This window comes from Jaculus jaculus, chromosome 4, assembly GCF_020740685.1.
Source record: "Jaculus jaculus isolate mJacJac1 chromosome 4, mJacJac1.mat.Y.cur, whole genome shotgun sequence".
NCBI lineage: Eukaryota > Metazoa > Chordata > Mammalia > Rodentia > Dipodidae > Jaculus > Jaculus jaculus.
This window is the reverse complement of record NC_059105.1, coordinates 158934905-158955573: the sequence shown is the minus strand read 5'-3', so window position 1 is coordinate 158955573 and position 20669 is coordinate 158934905. Positions and strand designations below refer to the sequence as shown.

The 20669-nt window shown below is 41.3% G+C and overlaps 1 protein-coding gene and 1 pseudogene across 1 annotated transcript in view; both read left to right on the top strand.

Annotated features, from left to right (window-relative positions):
- Positions 1 to 20669, top strand: part of Sec22a (SEC22 homolog A, vesicle trafficking protein) — a 77290-nt gene that overhangs the window by 32366 nt on the left and 24255 nt on the right. The gene's annotated exons all lie outside the window — the stretch shown is intronic.
- On the top strand, positions 2630 to 4680 carry LOC105944457 (annotated as a pseudogene).

The following is a 20669-nucleotide window of genomic DNA, read 5'->3' as shown; positions in this document are numbered from 1 at the left end:
TCAGCCTCCTGAGTGCTGGGATTAAAGGCGTGCGCCACCATACCTGGCTCAATTTTTTTTAATTATTCATTTTTTACAATAATTCTAAGACAATGGTAAAAGAATAATCTTTTCAACTGATGGTGTTGGGATGACTGAATATCATCTACTTGCAAAAGAAAGATGTTAGGCCTCCTACCAGCCGTGTAAAATAGGACACAGCCTTTTACCAGCTAGAATTACGAAACTCTTAGAAAAAAACAACATAGCTTTACCAGCTGTGACAACTGTCAGTGGGTAAAGTGCTTGCTGCACAAGCCTGAAGAACACAGTTCCAGTTTCTAGCCCCCATGTAAGAATGCTGGGCATGGGAGCATGTGCTTCAAATCCCAGATCTGAGGAGTAGAGACAGGCAGATCTCTAGGGCTTACTAACTAGCTAGCGTAGCCAGATTGGTAGACTCTAGGTCCAGTACAGGCTGTGTCTCAAAAAAAGGAAAAAATAGGTGAGAGGGCTGGAGAGATGGCTTAGTGTTTAAGTGCTTGCCTGTGAAGCCTAAAGATCCCGGTTCAAGGCTCGATTCCCCAGGACCCACGTTAGCCAGATGTACAAGGGGGCGCACACATATGGAGTTCGTTTGCAGTGGCTGGAGGCCCTGGCACGCCCATTCTCTCTCTCTCTGTCTGCCTCTTTCTCTGTCACTGTCAAATAAGTAAATAAATGAAATTAGATGAGAAACAAAAAAAAAAGCTGGGCGTGATGCAGCACGCCTTTAATCCCAGTACTCAGGAGGCAGAGAGGTAAGAGGATTGCTGTGAGTTTGAGGCCACCCTGAGACTACAGAGTGAATTCCAAATCAGCCTAGGCTAGAGTGAGACCCTATCTCGAAAAACCAAAACCAAAAAAAAGGTGGAGAACAACTGAGGACTCTGGCATTAACCTCTGCTCTCTAAATGCATGTGCACACACATATGAGTGTGCATGCACAACACACACAACCACTCCAAAACAGCCACCAAAGAGTTGATACAAGTCTTTGTGATCTTGTATTTACTTTTTTAGATTTGATCCCACTCCCCCCGCCAAAAAAAAAGTGAAAAAAGACAAAATAGACAAAGCAGAATTCATCAGTATTAAAAAACCTAATCTCAGGGCTGGAGAGGTGATGGCCCAGTGACTAAAGGCACTTGCTTGCAAAGCCTACTGGCCCATGTTCAATTCCTTAGGGCTTATGTAAAGGCAGATGGGCAAAGTGATACATGTGTCTGGAGTTTGCATATTTAAGGGGCCCTAGCACACCCATCATCTATCTTTTCTGTACTAAATAAATATAGTTTTAAAAATACCTATTCTTGGCTAGAGGGATGGCTTAGTGGTTAAGTCGTTTGCCTGCAAAGCCAAAGGACCCAGGTTTGATTCCCCAGGACCCACGTTAGCCAGATGCACAAGGGAGTGCATGCATCTGGAGTTTGTTTGCAGTGGCTGGAGGCCCTGGTGTGTTCTCTCTCCCTCCCTCTCTCTCTCTCTCTCTCTCTCTCTCCTCCCTTTCTCTGTCAAATAAATAAATAAAAATAAAATATTATAAAAAATCTAGGGCTGGAGAGATGGCTTAGTGGTTAAGCGCTTACCTGTTAAGCCTAAGGACCCTGGTTTGAGGCTGGATCCCCCAGGACCCACGTTAGCCAGATGCACAAGGGGGCGCACGCATCTGGAGTTCATTTGCAGTGGCTGGAAGCCCTGGCGCATCTGTTCTCTCTTTCTCTCTCTCTCTCTTTTTTTTTTTTTGGTTTTTTTGAGGTAGGGTCTCACTCTGGCTCAAGCTGACCTGGAATTCACTATGTAGTCTCAGGGTGGCTTCGAACTCTTGACGATCCTCCTACCTCTGCCTCCCGAGTGCTGGGATTAAAGGCGTGCGCCACCACGCCCGGCTCCCATTCTCTTTCTCTCTGCCTGTTTCTCTTTCTGTCACTCTCAAATAAATAAGAATAAACAACAACAACAAAAAATCTACTCTCCCAAGGATACAAAGTGAAAAGACAGCCCATAGGATGGAAGAAGTGTTTGTAAGTTATCTGTTTATAAGGGACTAGTATCTGAAACCTAAGTGCCTCTTATAATGCAACATAAAAAGATAACCCAATTTACAAATGGGAAAGGATGGATAAGGCATTTCTACATTCACACACTATCCAGCTAGTTAGTTATCACATAAAAAGGTACTCAATATTGACCCAGGCATAATGATGTATATCTTTAACCCGAGCATCTGGGAGGCTGCATTAGGAGGATTGTTGTGAGTTTGAGGCCAGCATGGGCTACAGTGAGACCCTGCTTTAAAAAAACAAAACAAAACAGGCATTCCCAGAACTCAGGAGGCAGAGGTACGAGAATCGCCATGAGTTTGAGGCCAGCCTGAGACTGCATAGTGAATTCCAGGTCAGCCTGGGCTAGAGACCCTACCTTGAAAAACCAAAATAAATAAATAAATACAAAACAAAAACAAAAAACAGGCAAACAGAATATCATTACTCATTACAGAAATGCAAAGCACAACTATAGGTAGATAACATTTTATACCCACTAAGATGGTTAGATTAAGAAAGATAGTAAAAAAAAAAATTGGTGGGAATATAGGCATCTTGGAACCTTCATGCACTGTTTGCAGGTAAGTTCTTAAAAAAAAAAATTAGAGCTATTATATGGTCCAGCAATTCTGCCCTAACTAAATTCCATATAGAAAAGAAAATATCGAGGCCTCTGCACGCTGTGGTTGTGGCCGCCATTTGGCCTTGGAGCCAATACAGATAGCGGTGGTGTGCTCAGTGAATGGAGTCAGATACCCCCCCCCCCCCCCCCCCCCCCGGTGTTCGGGGGCCGCAGCACTAGGGAGGTAACCCACTCCCAGAGCGTTATGGCTGCAGCCAACGTTGTAAAAAGTTCTCTTGGATCAGTTGGCTTGGATAAAGTGCTGGCGGATACTGGTGACTTAATGATCACGATTGCTAGTGATGGTGAAGCTACTGGAGGATGAACGTTGTTTGTGAGCTGGCTGACCTGCAAGACAAAGAAGCTGGAGATGGAACTATCTCAGTGCTTATTATTGCAGCAGATCTTCTAAAAAATGCAGATGAATTAGTCAAACAGAAAATTCATCCCACATCAGGTATTAGTGGCTATTGACTTGCTTGCAAGGAAGCAGTGAGCTTATATCAGTGAAAACCTAATTACTAACACAGGTGAACTTGGGAGAGATTGCCTGATTGATGTTGCTAAAACATCCATGTTTTCCAAAATTATTGGAATAAGTCGTGATTTCTTCTGTAACATGGTAGTGGGTGCTGTGAATTGCTGTTAAATACACAGACACAACAGACCAGCCTCGATATCCAGTCAGTTGGGTTAATGTTCCGAAAGTCCATGGGAGAAGTCAGATGGAAAGCATGCTGATCAATGGCTGTGCACTCAACTGTGTGGTGGGATCTCCGGGTATGCCCAAGACAATAGTTAATGCAAAAATTGTTTGCCTTGACTTCAGCCTGCAGAAAACAAAGATGAAGCTTGGTGTGCAGGTTATTATTACAGATCCTGAGAAATTGTACCAAATTAGGGAGAGAGAATCAGATAGCACCAAGGAGAGAATTGAGAAGATCCTGGCAACTGATGCCAAACGTAATTCTCACCACTGGTGGGATTGATGATATGTGTCTGAAGTATTTTGTGGAGGCTGGTGCTATGGCAGAAGAGTCTTGAAGAAGGAAGGACCTTAAGTGCATTGCTAAGGCTTCTGGAGCAAGTGTGTCAACCCTAGCCATTTTTTAAAATTTTTATTTATTTGACAGAGAAAGAGAGAGAGAGGGAGAGAATGGGCATTCCAGCCACTGCAAATGAGCTCCAGATGTATGCGCACCCTGTGCATCTTCCTAATGTGGGTCCTGGGGAATAGAACCTGGGTCCTTTGGTTTTGCAGGCAAACGCCTTAACCGCTAAGCCATCCCTACAGCCCGTACCCTGGCCAATTTGGAAGGTGAAGAAACTTTTGACGTAATGTTGGGACAAGCAGAAGAGGTGGTACAGGAGAGAATCTGTGATGACAAACTGACTTAATCAAAAATACAAAGGCCCGTACATCTGCATCAGTTAGCTTACGTGGGCAAACGACTTCGTGTGTGATGACATGGAGAGCTCTTTACATGATGCTCTTTGTGTGGTGAAGAGAGTTTTGGAGTAAAACATCTGTGGTCCCAGGTGGGGCTGCTGTAGAAGCAGCCCTTCCCATATTCCTTGAAAACTGTGCAACACGTGTGGGGTCTCGAGAGCAGCTTGCTATTGCAGAGCTTGCAGGGTCTCTTCTTGTTACTCCGAACACACCGGCAGTGAATGCTGCCCAAGATGCCACGGACCTTGTTGCTAAATTAAGAGCTTTGTCATAATGAGGCTCAAGTTAACCCAGAACGTAAGAAGCTGAAATGGATTGGTCTTGATTTTGTCAATGGGAAAACAATAAACAAGCTGGGGTGTTTGAACCCACCGTGGTTAAAGTAAGTGAAGAGTTTGAAATTTGCAGCAGAAGCTGCCATTACCATTCTTTGGATTGATGATCTTATAAAATTACACCCAGAAAGTGAAGACGACAAACATGGAAGTTATGAAAATGTTGTTCACTCTGGAGCCCTTGATGCTGATTTCCCTTTTTATTTATGACAGTATTAGATTCAGTGTCTTATGCCTTGAAGGTAACACATTAAAGTACAGCAAGTTCTCAACCTAGGGAAAAAAAAAAAGAAAGAGAAGGATATGAGAAGGGAAAGAGGGAAAAAGAGAGAAGAAGGAAGGCAGGTGAGCGGGGAAGCCATATATATACACATGTAGTTACCCAGAGAGGGTAAGTGAATACCATCAAAGCCAAGTGCAGACAAGTGCTAATATGCATTTAAACAATGTCCCCTCTTGATACCTCTCTCGCCAATAGGATTTGGAAAACATTAATTTCAGGAAAGTATATATGTAATTGTACTACTAAATCAAACCTGGGACTGGAAGAATAAAAGAAGAAAGTAAACCAAAAGAAGAAAAGAAAAGAAAAAATATTCCCACAAAAATGTATATAAATACCTGGGCGTGGTGGCACACACCTTTAATCCCAGCACTTGGGAGGTAGAGGTAGGAGGATCGCCGTGAGTTTGAGGCCACCCTGAGCTAGAGTGAAACCCTACCTTGAAAAACCAAAAAAAAAAGTATATAAACATTCTTAGCAGCATTATTCCAAATAGCCAAACAATGGGGGAAAAACAACACCCAAATTCTGCCAACTGATGAATGGATGAACAAGTTGTGGTGTGTTCATACATGGGGTTTTATTGTTACGTAATGGAAATGAAGGACTGATACTTGCTATTGGTAAGAAAAAAAAGCCATCTGCAAAATAAGAGGTCAGTTACATGAAACATCCAGAATAAGCAAGTCAGACTCAGGAAGTAGATTCCAGGTTTATAAGAGGTAGAAGTGGCACTGGTTACTACTAGGGTTATGGGATCTCTTGGGAGGTAAAGAAAGTAATGTAGAAATAGGTATGATTGTTGCTCAAGTCTGTGATTATACTAAAAGCTTTGAGTGCTCCACTCTTAAAAAATCTTTGTGGAGCCTGAGCTAGAGTGAAACCCTACCTCAAAAAAACAAAACAAAAAAATCTTTGTGGAGAAGGTATCATGGTGATGGCAAGAAATGACCACAGTGCTCAGTACTGCAATATCTGTATCACACCTTCCAAGGCTCAGGGTCTAATGCAGAAGAGGTGGCGGTAAGAATGTAAGAGCCAAAGGAAGGGTAGGACTCCATACAACATGCTCCCTCCAGACACAAAATGGCCTGGACATCCATGACCTCACAGTGCCTGACACCACCTGCATAAGACCATCATAAGAGGAGGAAAAGATAACATCAAAAGTAAAAGAGAGACTGAGATGGGGAGGGGGTATGATGGAGAGTGGAGTTTCAAAGGGGTAAGTGGGGGGAGGGAGGGTATCATCATGGGGTATTTTTTATAATCATGGAAGTTGTTAATAGAAAAATTAAAAAATTTAAAAAAAATCTTTGTAGAGGGCTGGAGAGATGGCTTAACAGTTAAACACTTGCCTGTGAAGTCTAAAGACCCCAGTTCAAGGCTCAATTTCCTAGTACCCACATAAGCCAGATGCACAAGGTGGCATGTGCATCTGGAGTTCGTTTGCACTGGCTGGAGGCCCTGGCGCACCCATTCTCTCTATCTGCCTCTTTCTGTCTATCTGTTGCTCTCAAATAAATAAGTAAAAATTTTAAAAAATCTTTGTAGGGCTGGAGAAATGGCTTAGCGGTTAAGGCATTTGCCTGTGAAGCCTAAGGTCCCAGGTTTGATTCCCCAGGTCCCAGGTAAACCAGATACACATGGTGGCGTATGCATCTGGAGTTTGTTTGCAGTGAGGCCCTGGCGCACCCATTCTCTCTCACACTCACTTTCTCTCTCTCTCCCTTCCCCCCCTCCCACCCACCCCTCTCTCTGTCTCAAATTAATAAATAAAAATAAATCTTAAATCTTTGTTTGAGTTCCTGCATGATGTGGTGTGCAGGTAGAGGTCAGAGGACAACTCTGGGTGTTATGTCTTGCCTTCCACCTTGTCTGAGCAGGGTTTCTTTTGTGCATGCTGCACGTGTTAGGCTAGCTGGCCCATGAGCTTCCAGGATTCTACTGTCCATGCCTCCATCTCTGTAGGAGGGCAGGAATTACAGATGCTCTTTGCTGCATCTAGCTTTACAGGGGTTCTGGGGATCAGAATTCAGGTCATCAAGCTTGCAGATCAAGCACTTTAAAAAATATTTATATTTACTTAGTAGCAGAGGCCAGCAAGTTAAAAAGGAGATATAAAGGGAAGAGAAAGGAAGGGAGGAGGGTTCTCAATAGGTTGGTATTGTATATATGTAAGTAGAATGATTGAGATGGGGAGGAAATACGATGGAGAATGGAATTTCAAAGGGGAAAGTGCCGGGGGGAAGGGTATTACCATAGGATATTTTTTATAATCATGGAAAATGTTAATAAAAATTGTGAAAAGATAAAAATAAATAAAAATATTTATATTTATTTAATAGAGAGAGAGAGAATGGGCGTGCCAGGGCCTCCAGCCACTGCAAACGAACTCCAGATGTGTGCGCCCCCTTATGCATCTGGCTAACGTGGGTCCTAGGGAATTGAACCTGGGACCTTTGGCTTTGCAGGCAAGTGCCTTAACTGCTAAGCCATCTCTCCAGCCCTTTTTCTTTTCTTTTTTTTTTTTTTGAGGTAGGGTCTTGGTCTATCTAAGGCTGACCTGGAATTCACTCTGTAGTCCAGATTGTTCTTGAACTCCCATTAATCCTCCTTCCTTGGCCTCCTGAGTGCTGGGATTAAAGGCATGTGCCACCATGCCCAACACACAGCAAGCACTTTTACCCACTGAATCATCTCCCCAGCCTGAATTATATACTTAGAAAGGTAAAGGTGATTGAATATGGATTTTAAATTACTAGTAAGTGTGAGATAATTTGAGGACGTTTGTATCCAGTAGCAATGAAATAAATAATTCAGTTGAGAACATGTAGAAATGTATGTTGTTTAGTCCAGTGTAGAACTTAACATGATTTTTCTGGAGTCTAGAGATCCAATAAGATTACTGTGAATGACCAAGACCCCTCTAGAGGGTAGCAGAAATGCCGGAAGGTCACATGACTACATTTCTACAGAAAGAAGCTGGCAGTCTCTCAGGTCTAGGGAGACATATTTGAGAACAGGGACCATTAAAATGGTGAACCCCCAACCTTGGGATATGACCATGGATGTCTGCCCACTAGGAATATGAGTATAGCAAAGTAGGCAGGCCTTTTGGGAAACTGTAGCCCAGTTTTGAATTCAGAAATTGAAGAAGTGATTCCAAAGACCCCTATAGAGACAAACTATCTTAAGTTTCTTAAGTTTAAGTTTTTTTTTTTTTTTAATTTATTTGAGAGCGACAGACACACAGAGAAAGACAGATAGAGGGAGAGAGAGAGAATGGGCGCGCCAGGGCTTCCAGCCTCTGCAAACGAACTCCAGACGCATGCGCCCCCTTGTGCATCTGGCTAACGTGGGACCTGGGGAACCGAGCCTCGAACCGGGGTCCTTAGGCTTCACAGGCAAGCGCTTAACCGCTAAGCCATCTCTCCAGCCCAAGTTTAAGTTTTAAGATAGAATGCTTGGCAAACAATTATAAATAACAAGGTTACCTGGAGAGACTAGATTACATGAACAAAAATTATCAAATTTGTTTTGCATGTGTCTGTATACACACATTTCTTAATGAAATAATAGAAGCTAAAAGGAACTTAATGATTTTTTTCCCTAAAGGATGAAATAAGATGAACGACAAATGTCTAGGCCTAGGAACAGTGCACTGAGAGGACGGGGTGGTGACAGCACTTGTCCTCGTGCTCTGCTTGTAATGGCTCGACAGAGAAGGGGTTTCGTTAGTATGATGTGCAGTGTCTGCCTTATACAGATTTCTAAGTTCAGCTTGGAAATTTTTCTTAAATTCCAGGTTTGATTAGAGCTTTTTAGCAAGAACGGAAGCTGTGGTCTGTCAAATGCTTGACTGCACTGATTGTTTAATTTTTCAAGTTTGTTTTGTGGCAGATCACATCAGTAGTGTTTAAATATTAAACCTTGCAACTTGTGATAAATCCCACTGGCCCATGATGTTAGGTATTTCATATGGAGTCAGATCCAATTTGCTAAAATTCTATTAATATTTGTGTCTTTTTGAGGGAATTGATTTTTAGTTTTCCTTTTTTATAATATCTGTGTCTGATTTCATTATCAGAATAAAGCTAATCTCAGAGACTAAATTGAGAAGTACTTCCTGTTTTATATTTTTTTGAAAAAATTTATGTAGAACTCACCAATGACAGGATCCTTTGTCAAGGAAAGAGTTTTGTTTTTTTTAACCTATAAATCAATTTCTTTAATGCATGTAGGGCTGCTCAGGTTATTTATTTCTTCTAAATGCGTTTCAGCAGCTTCTTTTAAAGAACCTCTTTATGTCTTCAGAGTTATGGATTTTTTGACATGCAGTTCCTAATATTTCTTTATCCATTCATTACCTGCAGAAATGTAGCTATATTGTCTTTTTCTTTTCTGATGTTGGTAATTTTTTTTTTTTTTTAGTATTTTTCTCCTGGTCAACAAAAATGTTTTTGCTTTTCTTAACAAATCAGCATTTTACTTTCATTGTTGTTTTGTTCTTTTTCTGGTTCTTTATTGTGTGTGTGTGTGTGTGTGTGTGTGTGTGTGTGTGTGTGTAGGTAGCCTGGAGATTGATGTCGGTGTCTACCTTGATCGGCCTTACTCACTGAGGTAGGTTCTGTTATTTAAACCTAGAGTTCACTGATGAGCTTCTCTAGCTTGCCAGTTTGGCCTGGGAACCCCTGTCTTTGCCTGTTGAATGCTAGGATTACAGGCGGGTGACCATACCCCACCTACGTGGGTGCTGGGGTTCCTCATGTTTGTTTGGCAAGCTCTTTACCAACTGAATTATCCAATCCCTATTTTTTATTTCATTGACATATTTTGGTTATTACCATTTTTTTCTGGATACTTTTGATCTAATTTGCTCTCTTTTTTTAAAATAATTTTTTGTTCATTTTTATTTATTTGGGAGTGACAGAAAGAGGCAGATAGAGAGAAAATGGGCACACCAGGGCCTCCAGCCACTGCAAATGAACTCCAGACGCGTGTGCCCCCTTATGCATCTGGCTAACGTGGGTCCTGGAGAATTGAGCCTCGAACCGGGTCCTTAGGCTTCACAGGCAAGCACTTAACCACTAAGCCATCTCTCCAGCCCTTGCTCGCTCTCTCTCTCTCTCTCTTTTTTTTTTTTAACCTAGATTCTTAGGTTAGAAGTTGAGGCAATTTGTTTGAGGGTTTGTTTTTTTTTCTAATACAAGCATTTAGTGGCACATATTTCCCTCTAGATATTACTTTAGCTACATCCCGCAAATTTTATTTTATATTTTTCTTTACTTGAGAGAGAGGGTGAGAGAGAGAGAATGGATGAATGAATGTGAATGGGCACGCTAGGGCCTCTTGCCACTGAAAATGAACTCCAGACACATCTAGTATTTTGTGTGTCTGGCTTTACCTAGGTACTGGGGAATTGAGCCTGGATCACAAGGAGTTGCAACCTAACACCTTTAACTGCTGAATCATATTTCCAGCCCCAATCCCACAATTTTTAATATATTTTTATTTCTGCTTTGTTTAAAGTACTTTTGAAAAATATGTATGTTTGTATGTATGTAGTTGCAGGGGGAGAGAGAGAGAAAATGAGAATGAGAATGTGGGCATACCAGGGCTCTTGCCACTGCAAATGAATTTTAAATGAATGTGCTACTTTGTGCATCTGGCTTTATGTGGGTCCTTGGGTATTGAACCCAGGCCATCATCCTTTATAAGCAAGCACTTTAACTGCTGAGCTATCTCTTCAGCCCTAAAGTATTTTTTATGTTATATATACGTATAACATATTGTATATGTACATATATTACATATAAATATAATATGTATTATTATATACATATAATACATATTTTGTGTATATATTTGCAAGCAGAGAGCGCTAGAGAGAAGAGGTACAGAGAATGGGCACACCAGGGCCTCCAGCCACTACAAGCAAACTCCAGATGCATGTGCTACTTTCTGCACCACGCTTTACATGAGTGCTAAGGAACCAAACCTGGGTTGTTAGACTTTGGAGGCAAGTGCCTCAACCACTGAGCCATCTCCTCTCTAGCTACACACACACACACACACACACACACACTTTTTTTCTTTTTTGAGGTAGGGTCTCACTTTAGTCCAGGCTGACCTGGAACTCACTCTGTAGTCTCAGGGTGGCCTGGAACTCATAGTGACCAACCTACCTCTGCCTCCCAAGTACTGGGATTAAAGGCATGCACCACCATGCCCAGCTATTTTTATATATATAATTTTTTTGTTTAGTTTTATTTATTATTTGAGAGCAACAGAGAAAGAGGCAGAGAGAGAGAGAACAGGCACACCAGGGCTTTCAGCCACTGCAAACGAACTCCAGACACGTGCACCCCTTTGTGCATCTGGCTAATGTGGGTCCTGGGGAATCGAGCTTCGAACTGGGGTCCTTAGGGTTCACAGGCAAGCACTTACCCACTAAGCCATCTCTCCAGCCATCTATATATATGTGTGTATATGTATGTATGTATGTATGTGTGTGTATATATATATATATATATATATATATTTATTTGAGAGAGAAAGAGAGTGAATGGGTGTACCAGGGCCTCTAGCCACTGCAATTAAACTCCAGCTACATGTGCATCTGGTTCACATGGGTACTGGGGAGTCGAACCTGAGTCCTTAGGCTTCACTGGCAGTCTTAACTACTAAGCCATCTCTCCAGCCCTATTTTTATATTTTTATTTGTGTGTTTATCTCTTTTTCTCTCTCACTCTTTATGTGTATGTGCGTGCGTGCGTGCGTGTGTTAGAAGTCAGGATAACCTTGGCATATCAGTCCTCTCCTTCCACTTTGTTTGAGACAGGGTCTTGCTTGTTACTGAGTGCCACTGCACTGGGAAGGCCAGGCTAGCTGGCCCACAAGTTTGGGATTCACCCCCCCCCCACCCCCCTCTCTGTTTTCAAGGTAGGGTTTCACTCTAGCTCTGGCTGACTTGGAATTAACTCTGTAGTCTCAGGGTGGCCTTGAACTCATGGCGATCCTCCTACCTCTGCCTCCTAAGTACTGGGATTAAAGTTGTGTGCCACCACGCCCGGGTTAAACTTTGGGATTCTCTTGGCTCCACCTTCCATTGCTATAGGTGCATTGGGGTTACAGATGCCTTATATCACTTTGCATCCAGCTTTATGTGGGTGATGGGGATTGAACTTGTTGGGTTAGCAGGCTTGCAGAGCAAGCAACTTTAACTGCTGAGCCATCTCCCCAGTCTCTAAAGTACTTTTAAATTTCTCTTTTGATTTCTTTCTTGACTCCCGAGTTATTTAGAAATGTGCTATATAGCTTTAAATAGTTGGGCATTTTTCAGATATTTTTGATTTTTAATTCAGTTGTGTCCAAAGAGCAAATTTTATTTGATTTTAATCATTTTAAATTTATTGAAATTGTTTTATTCCCTAGAAAATCATTATCTTTGTCAGAATGTGCACTCTACCATGTTACTACTGTGCTTTATAAATATTATTGTATCAAATTGGTTGATAGTGTTCAAATCCTTTGTGTCTTCTGATTTTCTCTCTACTACCAGCTATTGAGAAAGGTGTATTGAAATCTCTGACTATACTTACAAGTTTATATCTTTCTCTTTTTATGGCAATCATTTATCTGTGTATTTTAAACCTTTTTGGTGGCACATCAGTATTTAGTCTTATTTTGTTCTCTTGATGTATCAGTACCTTTATCATTTTTTTACTTAGGAAATTATTTTTCTATCTAGGAATATGCTAAACATTTTTGTCTGCCTTTTTTTTTTTTTTTTTTTTTTTTTTGAGGTAGGGTCTCACTGTAGCCCATGCTGACCTGGAATTCACTATGTGGTTTAAGGCTAGCCTTGAACTCACAGTGATCCTCCTAACTCTGCCACCTGAGTGCTGGGATTAAAGATGTATGCCAAGGCCTGGAGAGATGGCTTAGTGGTTAAGGTGCTTGCCTATGAAACCTATGGATCCACGTTCAATTTTCTAGGTCCCACATAAACTAGATGCACTAGGTGGTGTATGCATCTGGAGTTCGTTTGCAGTGGTTAGAGACCCTGGCACACCTATTCTCTGTCTCTAATAAATAATAACATATTTAAAAATATTTTTAGCCCGGCATGGTGGCGCACGCCTTTAATCCCAGCACTCGGGAGGCAGAGGTAGGAGGATTGCCATGAGTTCAAGGCCACCCTGAGATGACAGAGTTAATTCCAGGTCAGCCTGGACCAGAGTGAGACCCTACCTTGAAAAACCAAATATATATATATATATATATATATATATATATATATATATATATATATATATACATACATATATATATACTAGAAGATGTGTGCCGCTGCAATTTTTAAAAAATCTTTTTGTTTTATGTTTGTTTATTTATTTGAAAGTGACAGAGAAAGAGGCAGAGAGAGAGTGAGAGAGAATGGGCACGCCAGGGCCTCCAGCAACTGCAAACGAACTCCAGACACATGTGCCCCCTTGTGCATCTGGCTAACGTGGGTCCTGGGGAGTCGAGCCTCGAAACAAGGTCTTTAGGCTTCATAAGCAAGTGCTTAACCACTAAGCCATCTCTCCAGCCCTTTTGAGGTAGGGTCTCACTCCAGCCCAAGCTGACCTGGATTTCACTGTGTAGTCCCAGGCTGGCTTAAATTCACAGAAATCCTCCTACTTCTGAGTGTTGGGTTTAAAAGTACCATGCCCAGTGTGGAATATGTTGAACTTTGCCACCATGTCCAGCCTGGAATATATTAGATATTGAAATCTACTTTGTACCATAGCCATTGCAGTAAAAAACAAAAACAAAAACAAAGGAAAGATGGCTTAGTGATTAAGGCACTTGCCTGCAAAGCCAAAGGACCCAGGTTCAATTCTCCAGGACCCACATAAGCCAGATAGGCAACGTGATGCATGCCTCTAGAGTTCATGTGCAGTGGCTGGAGGAGGCCCTGGTATGCCCATTCTTTCACTCTGCCCTAGTTATTTAGATTATTTATAATTAATGTGGTTATTGAAATCATTGGGTTTTATTTCTTTTTTCTTTTTTTTTTTTTTTGAGGTAAGGTCTTGCTATAGCCCAGGCTGACCTGGAACTCGCTATGTTGTCTCAGGGTGGTGACCTCCACCTCACAGCTATCTTTCTACCTGTGTTTCCTGAGTGCTGGGATTAAAAGTGTGTGCTACCATGCCTGTCTTTTTTTCTGCTTTTATCAGGTTAAAAAAAAAATCCATTTTCTGTTCTTGATTATATCTCTGTTTTTAAGATTTCCTTGGGGTTTATAATACATATAAATTACATTACATATTATATAACTGATATTTGATTGTGGAGCAATTAGGTTCTACTGTGACCACCACACAAGCTGGAACTAAATCTCAAAATGGAAACAGTTTCTTGCCAAAAGACTATGTCACTGCTTCATAACCCAGGGTCCTCTTATTATTCTTTTGTTCAGGATTCTTACAGCTTCCAAATATCATTCCTGCCGTCCAGAGGTATTTTGAGCACCATTGCAATCAGGAGGCAGAAGGGCTAATTACCACAGTGTCCTATAATGCAGCCTTGCTCCTTTGGGCCCTTCTCAACCAATATCATTCAGTGAATGTGTAGAAATGAGGTAATGTTGACTTTGAAATCTAAAAAAGACATACTAATCATTGTATCTTCTCTTAGAGGAATGGGTTGCCAATTCCCTTGGCTTGATTCTCACTTCCAATGTATTCAGAAATCTTGGACTACCAAAACCTGACTGGGTCAATAGGCTCCTATAGTTTTGTAGTTATTTTTCATTCTCTGGCATACATGTATCTTTTCAAAGCATCTAATATAAGGCACACACTGCTATCTGTTTATCAGCATGAGATCAATAATATGAAGAAAAATAATGTTCTATGGGGTATTAACATTTTAGCTCCTTGTAAGTGAAGATCAGTAAGCCTTTTCTATAAATGGCTAGACACTAAATATTTTCAATTTTTTTTGAAGCTGTACAGTCTCTATTACAACTCTACTGGCATACTGTACGGAAATAGCAACAGACAGTATGTCAAAGGATGGGTGTTGTAAATTTGGCTTTTGAGTTATAGTTTGCCAATCCCTGTCACAGCTAATCTCTGGCACAGAGTTGATATAACCTAGTGTCAATATGGCGAATTACTAATGTATTTGTCATGCAGTATGTTCTCAGGCTAGAAAAAATGTTTGCCAAATTTGTCCCTCCATGTTAGGAAGTGATTTTATTTGTACCAGGAGGCCACATCTGGAAAAGTATGTGCAGTACGAACTTAGAGTACTCTGTCATCTTTCAAGACCCAACTGTGAGGGTTAAATGGGAGCCACTATTTAATGGCAATAAACACCCATAGACCTTTAAAGCCTTCCAGGGTGGCACTAGCCACTGATGGGTGTTTGGGTTGGAGAAGCTCCAAGACTTCATTGGCCTGTTCTTCTCTGATAGTTCTAGCTCTGTGAGTCTGGAAGTAGCTATTGCCAAGGTTTTCTGTTGATTCATATACACACTTAGGATTTGGGATAATAATTTCACTCTGAGGTGGGGGTTGGTCCAACCTAATCTGCCAGGAGGTGAGCTCTGTTAGCAGCTCTTTGTTATCAGGTGATTTCTGTCACTTCCCTCCTTTAGACCACTTGGTAAGCTGACTCACTAAACATCAGACACTCAGAAAGTGGGAAGACTCTAGAATTTGTTGAGTGTTTTAAGAAAAAGTAAGTGTACACCCTGAGAGGACATGGTGAATTCCAGGTCAGCATGGGCTAGAGTGAGACCCTACCTCGAAAAACAAAGAAAAAAAAAAAAAAAAAGTAAATGTAATTTTGTTGGGCTCCTTCCCGCACAAATAGTGCCAAGGGAAGACAAGGGAAGAACCAGGCCTGCTGGTTCCTCCCTAGGGGTTGAGGGGATGATGAGTGTCAGGGACCCAGAAACCTCTCCTGGCCACCGGAGAAAAACCACACTGAGTCAGGAGTCCTTTTGAAGCAGGAACTCACTTTATTGTTACAGGCGGGTGTTTATATAATGTTGAAAACCAAGGCGGAGACTTTAGGGTGGGTTGAGATGTAAGGGCCAATAGCATACCATGACCTTTGAGATGATTGGTTGTAAGTGCGCATGAGCGGGGGACTCTTAACTTCCTGTGTGGTGTGGAAGTGGCAGGCCAGAGGCCATTTGGCCCCCTGCTGAGTTCTAAGTGCCCACAGGCAGGAATTCTAATTTCTTGTGTGGAAATAGCAGGCCAGAGGCCATTTGGCCCCCTGCTGAGTCATAGCTGGGAGGAAGCAGTTAGGCTCAGGAAGTTCCACCAGGCCTCAGTCCGGGCCTCTGAAGGCCCAACATAATTTGTAACTAGAACATACTTTAACTTCACATTTTATTTTAATTCTCAAACTGAGCTGGCAGAATACTTACTATAGTCCCCAAGTTAAAATGCAGGTTCTTATTAAAATTGCATTATTTATTTATTTGCAAGCAGAGAGAGAGAAGAGAAACAGAGAATGCATGTGCCAGGGTATCTAGCCACTGCAGACGAACTCCAGATAACATTTGCTACTCTGCGCATCTGGCTTTAATGGGTGCAGGTGCATACACTCCGTATCATAAACCACCACCACGCCACATTCCACACTTGTGAACAAAAAGTAATAAACCTCAGTCATAACTGTGAGTAGGTAAATCACAGGTAATATTTTAACAAAACTTTCTTCAGCTGACCATGATGCTCAGTGTATTGGGAAAGCTGTGAAATGTGTTGAATGGACAGTTGATGTCAGGCGCTTTGTCACATTGGTCAGAACTAAAACCTTGTTTTGATCTAATCATGTGACTGAGTTACAAACCAAATAAAGAACAATTGTTAAAATTCACTACATTTGGGGCTGGAGAGGAGGCTTAGCAGCTAATGCACTTTCTTGCAAAGCCTGAGGACCCAGGTTTGATCCCCCTGTGCCTATGTAAAGCCAGATGAATAAGGAAGATGCACACGTGCCTGGGATTTCTTTGCAGTGGCCAGAGGCCCTGGTGTGCTCATTCTCTTTCTGTCTGCCTCTTTCTGTCTCTCAAATAGTTTTAAAAAGTTCACTCCATTTTTACTGCTGTGTTGATGCATTAATAGTTTTCTGATCTTCCTGGTTTGATTTCCAAAGTGTGCAACACCTGAGGTCATGGTAAAGCAAACCCCTGGACATACTCAAGGACATTCTTTTTATGACTCCACTGTTATTTTGAGTATAGAACAGGTTTCACCCAATTTCAGACTGAGAAAAGCACTTGCATATTCTGTTTTCACTCAACACCAGAAGTCATCTCAAGCATACTTTGGTGGGGGGGAGAGCTAAAAACAAATATGGTCTTAAAGAAAATTTGCATTTGGCCAGACTGCTCATTTCTCCGTTTCCCTTCTTCAGTATCGTTGTTAATGTGTTTTTATGTGTCTCTGTCACATGCCCACTGTGTGTAGAAATGTGAATAGCTTATATAGCTCCTGAGCTTTCCCAGAACAAATCCCCACCTGTCTCTTCCGGTGAGACCCCTAGTGGGATGTCCATTGAGGCGCTAACAGCAGCACCCACTGCACCAGAATACGCGGCCTCCAGATGACCTCAGCTGTGCCTCAGAAGCTTCTCAATCAGAACAACTGCCAACTGCCATCATTTAAATTGTGTTGTCTTAAGAGAAGAATGCTGCATATCAAACGTAGTATGGGTTGTAAAATGACCTTTAGTGTAGAGGTAAAATTGTTCAAACTAACTAGATTTGTACATAAATAGAACTGCAATGCTGCCACAGTCAGGTCCGCATTGCTGGCAAAAATCACCCAACCAAGAGCAGCTTGTGGGGAAAAAAGGTTTCTTTTGGCTTATAGACTCGAGGGGAAGCTCCACAATGGCAGGGGAAAACAATGACATGAGCAGAAGGTGGACCTCACGCCCCTGGCCCACATAAGGTGGACAATAGCAACAGGAGAGTGTGCTAAACACTGCCATGGGGACTCTGCCTCGAATACCCATAAGCCCGCTCCCAAAAATACACTGCCTCTGGGAGGCTTTTAGTTTCCAAATTGTCATCAACTGGGGACCTGACATTCAGAAAACCTAAGTTTATGGGGACATCTGAATCAAACCACCACACTAACCTAAGAATTTTCCCTTTTATCCTTCTTTGGATCTTTTAACTTTTACTTATTTATATGAGAGGGAGAGAATGGGTGATCCAGGGCCTTTAGCCTCTGCAAATGAACTCTGGATGCATGCGCCACTTTGTGCATCTGGTTTACATGGGTCCTGGGGAATAGAATCTCGGACCTTTGGCTTTGCAGGCAAGTGCCTTAACCACTAAGCCATCTCAAGGCACTTGCCTGCAAAGCCTAAAGACCCAGACTCAATTCCCCAGTACTTACATAAGCCAGATACACAAGATGATACTTGCATCTGGAGTTCATTTGCAGTGGCTGGAGGCCTTGGCATGCCTTCTCTTTATATATATATCTGCCTCTTTTGCTCTCTCTCACATACATTAAAAAAAAGTATGTGCTGAACGAATACATTAAGTTACCTTAGTCAGCAGTCTTTGGTTCCCAGGGAGTTAGTTTTATTTCTTTTTGAATTTTTGCAAACTACATAAATCAACTGGTATATTTTGAGAAAAAATTAATTTTGTTTTGAAAATGCCACTATTGGGTTCAAGGAGGCTAATTAAAAGGCATTAAACTGGAAGATAGTAGCAAAACAAAAATTACCCAGGTGACATTACCTTGAATACAGAACAAGGAATCCTTTTTATTTTTACGTAGGCTCTCATTATTGTTCCAAACACACTGCAAATACCCACAGCATAGCACATTAAAATGTAGTTAAGATTGTCAGAACAGGAAGTCTTCCTGCTACTCCTGCTCTGTCATTGCTGTGTTCTTTATAAGCCAAACACCCCAGAACCACTGAAGAGCAAGAAACTGGTATGACTAAGACTGTGCTTAAAGCACACTCGCCTATTGTGAAGAGATTAAAAGCAGAGAAAGAGAAATAGTATCTTCTGAGTGCCTTTCTCAACTAAGCACTTGTATTGTGTGCAGATGACATTTTCTCGACAACTCTTCTTAAAATGCAAGATACGGGTCCTGGGAAGAGAGAGAGAGGGTGGAAATTGGAAATCATCACTTAGAACTGCATAGTGCCAGTCCATCTGACTTGCCTTGTCCTTGTTAAAGGAGACTTAGCATTTGCTTTTACATCTTTAAAGATGCCTTCGGTTATTTTGAAATAGTTAATGTACTATTATAAAGTAAGTATTAGAAGCTTAATAATTTATAAGAACTTTTTCATTTCCAAGGCCAAAAGCCAAGTGTTAGAAGCTTAATAATTTATATGGACTTGTTCATTTCTTAAATAGATATCCATCAACACATGAAAATGGCAAAAACTTCCCATTGAAGAAATGAGTACACCTTACTTAACCATGTAGACCTAGAATTTTAAATGTAGATTATTTTTTATGTAAGGTAAATTTCTTTTGTATACTTTAGAAGTGTGACTGGCATAATTATTTAGTTGTCAGTTGTTTTTAATTCTTGAGGTCCATATTAAGGATTTCATTTTTTGAAGCCAGGTCTCACTCTAGCTCCAGCTAACTTGGAACTCACTCTGTAGCCCAGGCTAGTCTTAAACTCACAGCAACCCTCCTACTTTAGCCTCCCAAGTGTTAGGATTGTACGCATGAGCCACCATGCTTGGCTGAGGACTTTCTTTCTTTCTTTCTTTTTAATGAGAGAAAGAGAGGGAGAGAGAAAGAGACAGAGAGAATTGGTGCATCAGGGTCTCAGCCACTGAAATCTAACTCCAGACACTTGCGCCACCTAGTGGGAACATGCAACCTTGTGCTTGCCTCACCTTTGCGCATTTCGCTTCATGGGATCTAGAGTCAAACATGAGCCCTTAGGCTTTGCAGGCAAGTGCTTTAAAGTGCTAAGCTATCTCTCCAGCCCCATTCCCCCCACCCCTTTTTTTGAGGTTGGATTTTGTTCTAGCCCGTGCTGACCTGGAATTCACTATGGAGTCTCAGAATAGCTTCGAACTCACAGCAATCCTACCTCTGCCTCCCAAAAGTTGGGATTAAACTCATACATCACCATGCCTGGCTAGGATTTTCTGTTTTTAAAAAAAGATGCCAATTCTCCTTACTACTAGGACAGGATAGAGCAGGAAAGAGAAGCTGCAAAATCACACTAATTGGTAGGCCAGTTGGATAATCTTTAGTTTGGTTTCTTTATTTTTTTTTGTCTCTGCTGATAAAAGACCTTAATATCAGTACTTTACAGAAATATTTGGCTTTCTGTTTTCATGCTAAAACTGTAAGGAAATTCTAGAAATAGGTATGGGCACAAAAGAATTTTATTAAAATGTCATTTCATATTAGTGTTTTCTGCTGAATCTGAAAAATGACCTTGTAAAATGTAGGTTTTGTGTTTTTATTAACTGTTTAGAGAATCTTTTCGCTATAATGGCTGAATATAATTTGCAAAGATTTAAGCCCTTCTGCAGATGCTCCACACCAATAACTTCATTGTTGAGCTTTTACACTTTAGTGGATGCATTCTGTTGTTTTCTCTTGCCTCTCGCTCCCTTTTGAGGTCTAATGATTATGTTTTAATTTAGGTTCCATTGTTAATTTTGCTAAACATAAAATGCTCTTGAGGCCCTGAAAGATAAAGGACTGTATTGTAAAGATGAAATGACACTTCTTCAGCTTTTTGTTTTGTTTTAAATCATTTCTACCTGCAAGTGGTATCCAGAGGAACTTAACAGCTCTAGCATTGCATTGTATTGTAGAGCTCAGATTGGTGACCGTATATGAGCTTTCACATGTAGCCAATGTATTTATAGCCCTGGGACC